This window comes from Epinephelus moara, chromosome 4 (assembly GCF_006386435.1).
Source record: "Epinephelus moara isolate mb chromosome 4, YSFRI_EMoa_1.0, whole genome shotgun sequence".
NCBI lineage: Eukaryota > Metazoa > Chordata > Actinopteri > Perciformes > Serranidae > Epinephelus > Epinephelus moara.
Window position 1 is genome coordinate 42922727 of NC_065509.1, and position 15225 is coordinate 42937951.

General features: G+C 43.8%; 1 long non-coding RNA gene across 1 annotated transcript in view; it reads left to right on the top strand.

Annotated features, from left to right (window-relative positions):
* Window positions 1–2824: 2824 nt before the first annotated feature.
* Window positions 2825–15225, top strand: part of LOC126389119 (uncharacterized) — a 332569-nt gene continuing 320168 nt past the window's right edge. The window contains exons 1-2 of the long non-coding RNA XR_007569811.1: window positions 2825–2895; window positions 10337–10387. This is a non-coding gene — a long non-coding RNA (uncharacterized LOC126389119). The remainder of the gene's footprint in view (window positions 2896–10336; window positions 10388–15225) is intronic.

The following is a 15225-nucleotide window of genomic DNA, read 5'->3' on the forward strand; positions in this document are numbered from 1 at the left end:
AAAGGAGGACCACACTTGTTTGTTTTGCTATGGAAGCTAACGTTAGCTAATGTGCTAAAAAGTTAGCGTTCCAGAGAAATCCAATATTCCTCTTAATCCCTCCCCAGTTTCTGATGAGGTGGACATGATAACCCTTAATACACATAACCTTATTCATCCCTACAACAGGAAATACTTTTTCCCTAACCTGATATGAAGTGTGCGCTGCACATGTGAGCATTTTTGATGATGGCCTCCGTCCAGTCCTTTGGTCTTATCACATTTAACCATAGTTGTCTTTGTTTTTGTTGACGGGCAGTGGCGGCTGGTTTTGAGCCATGACTCCTTCTATTCTGGCTCCCAATAACACAACAAGACAAACACATTTTAACACTCCTACAGCCCTGTGGGGGAGAGGCAGCTGCACCTCCAGCTGATAACATGACATCATTGTGACGTCGCTCTAAAAGGGTCTAGTAATAAGTCTCTTTCTACCTTGTTTCCTAAAGGAATACTTCATCCCCCAAATGACCATCTGTGTACCAATTATTCACCACGTGAATTCATGAAGAAAATTTTGTTTTCTCACATGGCTCCAAGGTGAACGACGAATCCAAAAACAGAAATTTCTCAAAGAACTGAAGTCAGAGACGACCACATTTAACAACAGCAAAACTGTGTCAAAACATCCGTTTACGAATTCTCAAAAAACCTGTGTAGAATAATTCAAGTTTCATTTATCCATTCGTTTGATCAGTAATAATACATTTATTTTTATTTGTTTAAATGAACTATAATCGAAACTTAACTATGATCTCGACAGCGAGGTAAAATTTATTATTATAATTATTTCCTGTTTTTCACTTTCAGTTCAGTTTTTAAATTTAATGTTTTGGTGAAAAGTCGTGTTTGAGAAGTATTGATCATACAGCTGGATTAATGAGACTTGAATTACTCACAAAACACAAGGTTAGTAACTGATATACAAAAGGTCATTTTGGCGGTGAAGTGTTCTTTTAATTAGAGATCTTCCTTTCGTCTTTCTCCGCTTCCTGTCTTCCTAACAAGGACAGGGTCCTTGCACATAAACTAGGCAGCTTCTTCTGCTTTATTCCCTGCTGCCTTGTACACTAGAATGTTTTCTTTTTTCTTAACAAGGATGCATCGTCCTGTTTTTGCCTCCTAACTAGGAGATTTAATTCAGCTTCCTTTTCTCTCCAACAAGGATCCTTCCTTCAGTTTTGTTTCCTGGCTTGGAGGCGTCTGTTATCTCGCTCGGTTTTTGAGTGTGATTCATTTTGTCTTCGTCCCAACCAGGATGCGTCCTTTATCCTTGCTTCCAAACTGTTTCCTCAGTAAATGCTTCCTCCTTTGTTGAGACCTAACGAGGAAGCTCAATAAGACTCGCAGCTGACCGTTTTCAGCAGATTTTCAGCGTTGTTAGTTTTGTGTTATCTCCATGAGCAGAGCAAATGTCGATGGTTGAATTCCCGCTGTGAGCTGCTCCTCTGCCTCCTCGGCCTCCTCCTCTGTCTGTGGTCAGTGTGTGCAGCAGTGGGCGATGGAGGTTACTGAAGTGTGTGGAGCGAGAGCTGGTGGAGGTGAAGATGTTGAGCGGCTGTTTAACATCACATTGACTATTTGTAAAACGAGTCCAGTGACAGTGGGAGAAAACAGGCAGCCAATCAGATCTGTGAAGGAAGCGTTTGGATGTTTTGGTGAAGCAGAATTTTTTCCGCCCACATTCATCTGAAACGCTCCAAATTCTTCCTCTGCTCGAGTTCAGTTTGCCCTCTCGCCTGTGAAGCTGCTGTGTTTCTGTGAATCTCTGCATGTCCATTTCCAATGAGGGTCAGCTGTGAGGGAGGACGATGAGAGGAGGGAGCAGCAGCGCTGTAATTTTGCAGCCTTTCTGAATGCATCTCAGGCTGCAGTCCTGTTTTCTTCTCCTCCTGCTGAGCGAGGTTAGGAGCCGCAGCTTTAACCCTGCGTGGGAGGACGAGGAGAGGACGCTCAGCTAATCATTTATCCATTCAGAGGCGAGATGGAGAAACAAGCAGCGATCGGGCCGGGCGTTCCCCAGGCCCCTCCTCCTCAGTCGCGGCCTCGGGGTCGCCGTGGTAATGAGATTTGAACCGAGAGCTCCGTCCTCCCTTTATGAGATGATCCGCGGCCCTGCAGCTCAGCGCGCTCACAGGTCAAACACTGTAAATGTGAAGAGAAACACATCGGCTCACCTCGACACCGCTGCTCTCATTAGGACAACACACACAACAAGCTCAGGGCGCCCCGAGGCCAGAGGTTAGCTTACACCGCTAACCTGCAGGGTCCCGCCCCCTCACACCCACTCCTGTTCGAGTTCCACCTTTACTTCATTTTCAAACAGAGAACACAAGTTTTTAATTCTCTGTGTATCCGGAAAGTTTGAGGAAAAAACTTTAAAATCGAACTTTTAGCTTTCTCTGTGAGCAGCAGAGAAACATCACGGTACAGAAAAGTGAGCAGCCTTTAACTCTTTAACCTCACAACAGCAACTCGCCAGGTTCATTGTGTCACACTGGTGAGTTGGGTCTCATAAAATCAAGTTTGAGGAACTAAACCAGGAGTTAACAATCATTTTGGGAATACCTGTTCATGTTTTTAGGATTACACAAATCATCATCCACATCTGGAGACGTGCAGCATCTTCTGAGGACCAAACTACTCCTCGTCCTGTGTCCTTGTAAGCGTTTCAGGCTGACGTGGCTTTGTCTGTCCCAGGTCAACAGCATGTGATCTAGAGGGCTGAATACAACTGCAAAGAGCAAAGTGAACATGGAGCGCTTTGTGTTCACAAGACGCAGGTTAAAGGGATAGTGCACCCAAAAATGAAAATTCAGCCATTATCTACTCACCCATATGCCGAGGGAGGCTCAGGTGAAGTTTTAGAGTCCTCACATCACTTGCGGAGATCCAAGGGGGGAGGAGGTAGCAACACAACTCCACCTAATGACATAAAAAGTTGTTTGGAAATTCGTCATTTAAACTCTGTTTTTAGCCTCATTGTAGCCTGTAGCTCTAACTTCCTCTCTGTGCACAGCTTTTTCCAAACAACTTTTTATGTCAGGGCTTCAGGACACTTGGATCACTACAGACGAGCAGTATGGAGATATTTTGTGGTTTCAATTATGTGTTTTTGGACGTTTGAATCTGGGGCGCCGTCAGCCTCCATTAGGTGGAGTTGTGTTGCTACCTCCTCTCCCCTTGGATCTCTGCAAGTGATGTGAGGACTCTAAAACTTCACCTGAGCCTCTGCAGTGCAGAATTGAAGCAAACCGTATGCTATGGTTCGCTTCAGTGGGGTCTTGGCGTCTTCACATGTGCACAGAAAATGCTGAGTCACCACTCTGAGTCCGTTTAGAGGGCTGAAAAGGACCTAGTGTGAAAACACCCTTAGTCTTTTTTGCGTATTCTTACATTGTGTGACTGTTGCTTGAAAGTTGTCGATGGTTCCATGGAATGATGTGACTGTCCACACATCTCGACCTCGACAAGATGATCGCATGACTGCTTTTCCCGAACTCAGGCAGCGCCGCTCTGCAGCCGCCTCAGAATGGTGTATAGCAAGTGTCAGGGAGAAGAAAATACTAAATGTCAAAAAAACAGGGCTATTAAGTCTGTAAGATTGTTCGAAATCTGGTGCTTGATTCACAGCTTATGGCGTAAGACACCAACGAAATAGTTCTTTCACTCCCCGTAAGACTGTAAAGCCAAACCCTGTTTTTGTTGTTAAAGGAAAAAAAAACATCAGTTTGAGGTGTTGTATTGACATAGTGCTTTTATTTTGAAAGAGACTGTATGCAAACTGTACATTTCCTGTGAAAACAGGAGTGTATTTTGAAAACAGACAATGCATGTAACAGGCTGAAGTTGACACGGCGTCCCAGAACGTCAACAACCAACACACCCAGGGTACCTTGGACGTCATGACTTTATGTGGAATGTCCATGACCAAATGTTGTTATGTGTCGATATGTGACGAGGTCGGAGTGAGAATGTGTTGCCACAGTTGGGACTCCTTGGATCGGACCTGGCTTTGACCTGTCGAGGCATGAACACAGAACCTCTGGCGGAGTACTGTGATTTGCGAGGAGGGATACCAGCATGTCCCACTGATGCTCGATCAGGTGGGAATCTGAGGAATTTTGAGGCCAGGTCGATGCCTTGAGCTCTTTGTCACGTTGCTCGGACAGTTACTGAGCAGTTTTCGTGGTGTGGGATGGCACAATGTCCTTCTAGGGGGTTTTGCCATAGTAGCGTGCCATTGTCATGAGTGTACTTGGTCTGCGCTGGTGTCTTGGTGGGTAGAGTGAAGATTTCGGGGCAAAACATTGTATTGTAACATGATCAGTGTTCGTCACTTCACCTGTCAGTGGTGTTCATGTTTTGGTTGATAGGTTGTTTTTATTAAATCAGCATAATCCAGCATTCACAGAATAAAGAGACACATTGGTGCTGCCTACCTGCACACTTCTCCCATGTATATCTAAATATATATATTATTTTGGGCTTCCCCTGCTCTCCCCTGTGTGGTGTTGAACATAAGAACACGATGGATTTCCGGAGGGTCCCACCGGCACAGTGTGCAGTGCAGCAGGAGTTCAGAAAGTGAAGGCATGAAGGACTGCAGAAGTTTGAGCGAGCCCTGCAGCAGTTTGTGGTTTCACAGTGGGACAGTCCTGAACCCTCTCACACTGATCTGTCAGTGTGTGATGGTGGACGCTGGGACCAGACCTGCTGATACAAACACACTCTTCAGAGAAGTTGATAAAAATATGTGGGAACTGTCAGAGGAATACTGCAGGATATTCTGAAATCTATTTAGTCCTGACTACAGAAGAAAAACAAGTGTTTTCTCATATTAATAAAACACATTTCTGATATATTAAAACATGTACAGACAGGTTCACAGCCCTGTGAGGATGCAGCCCTCTGAGCATGTCTGCACACTGATGTTTAACAGGTCTTATTTTTATTTTGTTCGCTGTCTTAGTTTAGCTTATTAGCATTTACAGATTAGGACTCGGGTTGTTAGTTTAGGTTCATTTTGCTTTTGAAAGTCCAACACCAATTAATAAGTTCATTTAAAAAAGAGGCAAAATGAGTTTTTTCCTTTAAAGCAGGATTTATACTTTGCATCAAATCGACGCCGTACCTACGGCAATGCAGAGCCTACGCCGTAACCTGACGTGCAACTTCCCAGAAATGTAACCACACGTCACAGTGTCACAGACCTCCTGTCTATGTTTGTAAGCTGAAACCATGTCCCTCAGTTTTCTCATAGATAAGAAACAATAAATTGTGAAGACAATAAAGCCTCCACTAAAATACCATTTTAAGTCCTGTGTGTGATTTATCCTGGCTTCATATAGCAGAGGAAATCTCTACTACTAGCCGCTAGGCTAATTTATACAATGTAAAATGCCATAGGCTTGTGCTAATAACGTTAGCATGTTATATTTGTTTGGAAAACGTGTTTAGTATAAGACAGTTGTTTTGTCAGTGAACCTTGTGAGCTGTAATGGAGCCGAATTTTGTAACGTTACCCTTGTTACATGTTGCTTCTGTCCCTGGCTTCATATGGGTAGAGAGAAGTCTGCTAGCTGCTAGGCTAATTTATACAATGTAAAATGCCATAGGCTTGTGCTAATAACGTTAGCATGTTATATTTGTTTGGAAAACGTGTTTAGTATAAGACAGTTGTTTTGTCAGTGAACCTTGTGAGCTGTAATGGAGCCGAATTTTGTAACGTTACCCTTGTTACATGTTGCTTCTGTCCCTGGCTTCATATGGGTAGAGAGAAGTCTGCTAGCTGCTAGGCTAATTTATACAATGTAAAATGCCATAGGCTTGTGCTAATAACGTTAGCATGTTATATTTTGTGGGGAAATGTGTCCAGATAAAGACAAGTGTTTGTCTGTGAATGCTGCGAGTTATAGTGAAGCTGATTTGTGTACTTGTGTTTGAAACTGTCTCTATTAAGCCATGTTTAATGTGTTTTTAATGTGTGTTTAATGTGTGTTTAATGTGTGTTTAGTGTGTGTTTAATGTGTGTTTTGAATCAACTAAACTTTACAGCACTTCACAGAAACCCCACCTCCAACTAGTGTTTTGGAGGTGTAACTGCAGAGTGACACAGACACACCACCGCACAAGTATAAATGCTCACAATGGTGTAGACTCTGCATAGAGCTGACGCCTTTAGTCCAGCGCTCCATAGACTCAGTGATTTTTAGCACCACATTTCAAAGCGCTCTCCATGTAGAGGGGGTGAAATATAAATGTTTTGTGATGTAAATGTTTCGACTTGTATTTTGTTTTCTGCTGCCTGTACTTACAGACACGAGGAAACATAGCACCTACTGCCCACCCTCCAGTCTCCACTCATTAGCTAACGTTAGCTTTGGCTGAAATTAACTTTTTGACTTTGCATCCAAGCTGACTGGTAGATGAAATAATCCACTGGCCAAAATAATAAATTGACTCTTTTTGTGCCACATATATATGTGTTTGAGTATATTGTATTGCTGTTGTTGTTGTATAGAAACTAATGCCGGATTCAGACTTGGATATCAGCCCAACGCGGCCATCATGCGGTGTCGGCTTGGATCGTGAATGACGGTGAGTGTTGTGTGCAATAATCCATTGTATTATCTCATGTAGTGTGTCATAGACGACAACCGACGCCACGTCTGGGACACCTCATGACGTCCTGACAGGAAGTCTAGCATGTTTAATTTTCTTTTTGTCTTCCACCACTTCTCCCGTCACAGCCGTCACTTTGACCAATAGGAACACAGAGTGATCTGCTGCCATGGAAACTGTAGGACAACAACAGCCCAGCCTTTTAGATATTTCCTGTAGGGACGTTAGCACACAGAGTAAAAAGGAAACAGCAGAGGCACTTTATCAACCCGCTGAGTACTGCCATTAGCATCAAGCTAGCAAAGAATGTTCTTTCTTTATAATGGAGGATATAAAGGAATCGAACTCACAGATAGTGTCTGGGCCTTTACTCAGCACAGCTGCAGAGGCTACCAGCTGCATCTGAAAGGTTGAGAACAGCAGGAGTGAATCTGATGTGCTGCCGTTAACACTCTGGGAGGCAACAAAGAGTTAACTGTCGTGGTTTCAGACTACAGAGCCTCTCTGTTATTTTATTACTGTCATAAGTATGAGCTCAGCAGCAGCTCGCAGCAGACCGGTGATAGTTTAGTGGATCAGCTGATGTCCTGCGGTACAGAGCGTGGCAAAACTAGGAGCGCTCACAACATTCTGTTTGAGGACATCTCTTAGATGCACATGTAAACACATATTTATAGTGTGTGTGTATGTGTGTGTGTGGTTACAGCACTGACAGCAGAGGAGCAGCAGAGCAGTGCGCCCCTGAATGACACCAAGATGTGGTGGAGACACATTTACCTGCCAGTGTGGCGGATAGCCTTCTCGCCAAACAGAATATCTACCTGCATTTGGCACTTGGCGGGTGTTCATTTTGGATTCTGAGATAGTAGCGTCACCCATTTGGTGAGTACCGCTAGTAACACTGTCCTGATGTTTGGCAGTACAGCGTTCATGTGCCAACCCCCCGTGTCCTCCCGCCACCCCACCAGGTCACTGATGCATAGTGTTCACCTTCAGTGTGTAAAAGTAAGGGACACCTTCGTCGTGGCCCCATGTTCGGGTGCACTAACAGTAGTCCTGAACGTTCTGATTCTGATTCTGATTTAATATTTCTCCGCTACGTCTCGGGAAACTCTTTTGGTTTAATATTTCTTGTTTCATTCCAAGCATGTGAAAACAGTAGAGCAGGGTGTGCACAGAAATACAGGACAAATTGTGTCCCGAATTGAATCATTAGCCATGTTTCCATCAGCCTGTTTAGATGCGCATCTAGAAGTATTACATCAGAAAATTATGATGGACACGCCAAAATTCAAATTAAAATCCCCTGATTCGCACAAACTAAAATGCGCTCGCTTTAGCCGGGTTTTGGTTGTTTAAAAAAAAATGTTGATTAGCAAAATGGGGGATGGAAACAGTTATGTTCGAATTAAGTGTGACGTAGCGCACCTCTCTCCATGGTGATATCCACACTCCGGGTCGGGAAGGCGGTAATGCATTTACAAGCTGGTTGCCAACCGCCAGAAAATGTAGAAGAAGAAGAATGCGAGACTTGTTTTGTTTCCGGTTCTGTGGAAAACTCGTGTGAGCTCGTAGTTTTCACCAAAGTCCGTACATTTAATGGAAACACACAGGATTCGTATTTCTTTTAATGCGCATTTCCCAATGATTCGAATCACTTTTGGATGGAGACATAGCTAGTAAGGGACAGGGACATTTTATTTTTTTAATACGGGACGATCCCGTATTATAGGGGACGGGTGGCAACCCTCTGGTCGCCGCTAATGTTGCTAACAGAGCTAACAGTGCTAACACGATTAACAATGCTAAAGGGGGTTTTGCTGCTCAATGTGAAGCCGTTTACTCACTGGGGCGACCTCAGGGGAGATTGGAGGGTTGGCACCGTGTTTCCACAGCAACACTGTTGGCTGGCAGTGATCGCTAAATGAGCAGCACCGTTAGCTCCCAACTGACCCAGGTGCTACACAGTGCAGAGCAGCCAAAGCTAGCTAACCAGTGTAGCATGAATATCTCATTAGCTTTGTTGTTAATGTAGTAGTGCTAACCTGAGGCGTGACCAGACAAAAATATTCGCCACGATCATCCGATTAACCGTTAACATGCCTAATTAGCGCTACACATAACTGATGGGAGTGACTGAATGTATTTTAACTTAAAGTTTTGCAGATGTTTCGTCATAAATCAAAGAATGTAACTGATTGTAATGAACCCAGAGGGAGGTGAGGATGTCTGAACCAAATTTAATCTTAATACTTGAAATAATTGCTGAAACATTTCTTGGTTATCAAGAACAGGATCATCGAAGCAGGAGTCGTCCTCTGGGGAACATGAACGTCTGTACATTCAGCCCAGTATTAGCTGGGAGGTATTTTATTTTGGACAGACAGACTGAATGTGCAGACTGACGGATCAGAACATGTTTACAGGACGTCTTGTAAGGACATCAGGTTCAGCAGTAGACTGTGAGTAACCAGTCGTGAGCGCTGGGTCGAGTTTCCAGTTAAATCCTGAGGAGGAAAGTCAGATGTCACAGAGTTCAGTCAGAATCATGATCACAGATTAAACACATCAACATGTTGGTGGTGTTGGGGGGGGGGGGGGGGGGGGGGGGGGGGGGGGGGGTGAACATCTGTCTGTGGAGGATTACTGAGCCCCCTCAGCTCTGACACCAAATCCATAAATACTTGTGTTTGGATTATTTATCATATTACCGTACTTACATTAATGCGGTTGTTAACCTACATATTTTACATTAATGCTCCTGTTAGCGTCTGATGTTTCTGTTATTGATGTTTTTATTTTGAAGTATTTTGGTGGAAGCTGAGTTGTTTTTGTTCTGACTTGTTTACTGGTAAACTCTGTCACATGTAGTTTGGCTATGATCACAGATGACAGAGTGACGTCAGTGAGTGGTTTTATTTGAAACTGCTGTAAATATTTTTACAGGAGGTCTGTTTGTGTTCATATTTTTCCCCTGATAAGGTTATTAAAAACAGAGTGGAGGAAGTGCTCAGATCTTTTACATGAGTGAAAGTAATATGACCACAGTGTAGAAACACTGTTATGTGTAAAAATCCTGCATTCAAAACTTCACTTTAAAGCTCCAGTGTGAAGGATTTAGGGGGATTTATCAACAGCAATGAAATATAATAAGTGTGTTTTCTTTAGTGTCTAATCACCTGAAAATAAGAATCATTGTGTTTTTGTTACCTCAGAATGAGACCTTTATATCTACACAGGGAGCAGGTCCTTGTCTACAGAGATCACGTTGCAGACAAACCAAACACTGACTCTAGATAGAGACATTTAGTTTTTCACGTGGGCCACCATAGTTAGAAGGTTCTCTGCAACAAGCAGCATCAGAGAAACTCTGATTTGTGACATTAAACTGTTTTATCAAGTGTTTTTTTCTGGTTTAAATCACCCGGGGCAGCGATCGCCAATCTTAACTATCAAAAGAGCCATTTTTGACCCCCCAAAAAATTAAAAAGAAATCTGTCTGAGGCTGCGAAACGTCAAGTCTAAATTAGCCATCAGCTGGTCTAACTGAGCATTACACAAGATGGATCCTCTGCAGGGGCTATTTATGATTATTGGAACTTTAAAGGGATAGTGCACCCAAAAATGTAAATTCAGCCATTATCTACTCACCCATATGCCGAGGGAGGCTCAGGTGAAGTTTTAGAGTCCTCACATCACTTGCAGAGATCCAAGGGGAGAGGAGGTAGCAACACAACTCCACCTAATGGAGGCTGACGGCGCCCCAGATTCAAACGTCCAAAAACACATAATTGAAACCACAAAATATCTCCATACTGCTCGTCCGTAGTGATCCAAGTGTCCTGAAGCCCCGACATAAAAAGTTGTTCGGAAAAAACTTAACTCTTTGCACTTTGCAGAGTTGGCAGAAAAAGCAAATGAATCCATTTGAATCCTTTTAAATCCTCCTTTTTTTTTTACTCCGGGACTTTTACTTTTTTGGATTTGGAATCCAAAGCAAGTCTTGCCAGGGAGACTCTAGACTACACTGATACTGAGGTGTGACGACATTTTGAGCAAAAGTTGCTGGAGATGTACGTAGATTTTAGTTGATTCAATTTCCATTTTTTTTTTTTTTTGGCGCATAATTCCTTTAGGCCTACAACAATGCTAAATGAAAATTAAAATGTAAAAAAATACAAATAAAATAAAATAGCCACAAGGAGCCCTTGAAGGTGGGCTCCAGAGCTGCAGGTTGCCTAACCCAGACTTAGGGCGTTCTTTATAAGCATTGCGTATGTACAAAACAATGCTTGAAAGAGGCATATACCAAAACTTGTGATATATCAAAAACAAACTTGGTGGGTGAATGTGCACACCCGTAGGGAAACTCTGACCATGCATACGAACATTGGAGACAGGAAATTATCGACACAGATGGAAGACCTGCTCCCTGTGCAGATATAAATGTCTCATCCTAAGGTAACCAAAATACAACGATTTTTATTTTCAGCTGATTATACACCAAAGAAAACATAGTAATTATATTATATTCCATTTCTGCCACCATATCCTTCTAAATCCTTCAGACTGGAGCTTTTAATCAGTGTCTTTTCATAAACATTTACGGTCGGACATCAGCTAATAATGAAGCTTTGAAATCGCCTTGAGGAATGAATGAATGAATCTTGAGGACAGTTTGCAGCTCATTGAAAAGACGCTTTGTAGCTGAGACTACTTCTGCTGAGGTCAGTGCGCTCTGAATATCTGAGGTGAAGTGTGGATGTCAACGAGAGAAGAGACGTCGCCTGAACAGAGGAGCCTTACAGATAAATACAAGATGAATATTTCGTCTGATCAACGAGGACGCGCGACAACATTGATGTTTAGACAGAAAACTGAGGGAGATGTCTGGGGTGAGTTTTGAATGAGGGTTTTTACTGGAGATGAATTTATGTTGCAAAGTTGGAGTTTTACTTTCTATACATAAAGTTTGAGTCTTCAGTCTGTCTCTGAATCATCTACTTCACATGAAAAAATCTTTAATTTTTCACTCTCTCAAGGACTGAAGCAAAAGTCCTCCAACTCTTTGTTTGACGTTTCAGACTGAGGAATGTGTTTTGCTATTTATCTTTATGAAATGAAGAGAAAGCAGAGAGCAGGTAGGAGGGACTGCAGCTTTGTGAGCGGGCGGCCTTGATGACAACGCAAAACTCGTTGTCCTTCCTGTAATCACATCAGGCAGAAGACGATTCGAGCTTCGTCTTTATGTGAACAGCCTGCGAGATGTGTTTGAACCAAGAATCAGTATGCAGATAGCAGGGGAAGAACTACAGATTAGAAAACTGAGCATTGTGCGTGCGAGGCTGCTGAAAAGGTGAAGAATTACAGAAATATACGGACCAAGTACAAAACAGTATAGACATGCATCCAGAGTCAATATGAGGATACAGCCGGCCCCCTCCTCCTCCACCTGTCTCTTCCTCCTCCTCTTCCTCCTCAGACAGGAGGTGCTGATGGAATCAAAGCAGCATCGATGTCGCCTTTGAAGTCGAGATGGAGAGATGAAAGGAGTTCTGACCTCTCCTCCCTCCATCACCTCCTCCCTCGCTCCGTCAGATTCACTCTCCTCTCCACTCATCACACCTTCAATTTCCCTCTCAGACAGGAAATCAGCATCATGTTTCAGCCCCAAACAATACTCTGTGGCTCCGCCCCTTTATCACGCCGACGGGGGGAAATGCTTTTATAGGCAGAGTTCAACGTTTAGTCAGCTTTGTTTCTGAGAGAGAGTCAGGACGTGGTTCTCTAACGTAAAGAGGTTCAGATGTAAAGAACGTAAAGAATATAATTCTGCAAACAGCTCGAATTTTAGATCTGAGGGCTGCGTTTACCGGTGGCAGGACTGCAGGATGGAAATGGACACAAACAGTCACCACTTCGCTCAGTGCAAAAAAAAAAATGGAGGCAAAAACGCTTCTGTGGAAAAAATATATCAGTTTGAGAGAACTTACATTACGAGCTAGGTGTCCTCCTGTGTCTCCTAATGTTAACGCCGCTGACAACGCCGTAATGTCAACAAAAGCATGTGGTTAGCTTTAGAATAAACATCATGGTTTGACTCTACATTCATACGGGAAGTGAACACCTAGTTCCCAGGTGAAAGTCCAGGGTTTGTTGGACCCATCCACCACCCCTCCCATCTGCCCTACTGGGACATTCCAGCTCCTTATATCACATCTCACTGGCAGTGTTTCAAACTATGTCATCTTGTGGTGTATCATACCGCCAGGACAGGTGCCGTCTGTCCGCGTTATGAAATGACTCTGCCCATACATGTATCATGTTGCCGTAACAGCCATCCAGCTGACCGGCAGTACATCATAACAATGCGAAAGGTTCCGTCTGACTGCGTTGAAGCCAACTGAAGCCACCTGGAGGTGAATCTGGACAGGTCCAACAAACCCAGGAACCTGCTGTTCCCTCCCACGTATGAATGTAGAGCCACACCATGATGTTTATTTCTAGACCTAACCATGTGCTTTTGTTGCATGTGCTGCGAAAACAAGAGTGTATTTTGAAAAGACACAACGTGTGTAACAAGTTTGAATCAACAGGGTGTCCTGGAACATCAACAACAGATGCAGGAGGATTCCCAGTGCGTCACATGTAGGAGTGAAAGTTAACTAAGGGGCCGTACACATGCCTGGAAAACGCTAGGTCAGGCTCTTGGTGCTACAGTTGTGCCTACTCTGTGCTAACTTTCTAGGGTGCTGAAGCAAGTTGCTTCTGAGGTTGCAAAGCGACCTCTGTTTATTTCAGGGTGCAGCCGTTGCCCCATGAAATATAGGCGCTCAGGAACGTGTGGGCGCCACAATGATGTCGCTCTGGTGTTGAGCATGCCTGGCCCACGTCTACATTGAAAACAATGAATTTTAGGCCGCAAAAAACGCGGCATGAATACGACCACTAACATGAGTGATGAAGGCGTTGGATCGACACAACGTTGGGTTGTATTTATTTTTAAACATGCAACAGTTTCAGATGAAAATTGGCGTTAAACAAACGAATTTCCCAAAGTGTTGAAGCACTCACGTAACTGCCTCTGAGTCCGGAGTGCCACATTCACACTGTCAACTGTTTGATTTATGCACCTGAATACTGCTTCTGTCCGTACAGCACGTCTGCTGTGTGCTGCTGCAGTAGTTCATGCAGTGTGTGTGTGGACTTCAGGGTTTTTCTGTTCAAATCAAAGCTGTCAGCACCTCCCAGATCAGTCTAGAAATATTTAGTTATAAGTCATAAATAGATGTAGATTGTTGTTAAGTGTATTTTCTGACCTCTGATGGATGTCGAGCGTCTCTGCTCTGCAGTAATGATGCAGCCACCTGTAGGAGACATTAAGACGTAGCTGTGTGTGTCTGCTGTCTGTTTCCTGGCCTGCACTGAGGAAGACTCTCCTCCATTACTGATGAAGATGTCCTCCCCGTCTGCCTCTAATAGCTTTTATTTTCTTTACCTTGCTGACAAACCAGATTAGCACTCAGAGGCTGAACTCTGAGCAGACCCCGCTCACAGCTCTGACAGAGTGAGCGAGTGTGTGTGTGTGTGTTAGCACTGTTAGCGAGCGTGTTAGCGTCGGTCCGTGTGTAGGCGGGACCTGTGTGGGTTGCGGGGCAGCGTCTCATTGGCTGCCGGCAGGTGTGTTTTCTGAGTGGCGGCTCTCTAATGAGTGCCCGTGGGAACGGGACTACAGACCTGCGCTCTAACACGGCCGCAGGCAGTAAGGCCTCCATCTCCCATCATGCCCCCCGTGCACCTCATCCAGCTGTGGCTCATGCTGCATTCAAAGCATCGGGGAGAGACGGTGAAAGCCAGTTTCCTCTGAGTAAAATACCTTTCAGCTGATTGTTGAGACTATAAATACTACAGTCGGACTGTTTGGCTCAGCTTTAGGACACAAAATACAACAGAAGGAACATTTCCGCTCACTTTTTGGATGGAAAACAGTTTAGCTCAGCTTCCGGACACTAAAATCTCCAAAAACACACAGAGGAACTTGGCTCCCAAAGAGTACATGCTGCAGAAAACTACTCTGGCTCAGCTTTTGGATGGTATGGATGACTATTTCAGTTTTTGGATAGTAGCTGCTGCAAACTATTGAGATCCAGTCTGCTTCGGAAATTCAGTTTTACAATTGAAAATCCTGTGCGGCTCAGATTTAGACACTTTCAGCTCATTTATCTGCAGAAAACTTTTCAGATAATTCATTTAAATAAAACACAGATTATGCCTCATGGTGACCAAACAAAAACAAAAATTCAATCCAGTTCGGCTCTGAAATCACATCGTCTCAGCTTTTTGGACATTAAGGGTAAATGTCACAAAACCTGGCTCGACTGTCAGATAAAGATGGTGAATACATTTCCAGTCACAGTGAAGTGGAGCTACAGTTCCAGCTGGACGAGGACATTTAACTGGCCTACTGTCCTTGTCCCAGTATACAAGCACGGGAGGGGAATCCATTTATTGAGCCAAGTATGTGCGACTCCTCTACGATAGGTGGAGATATGCCCCCTTTCA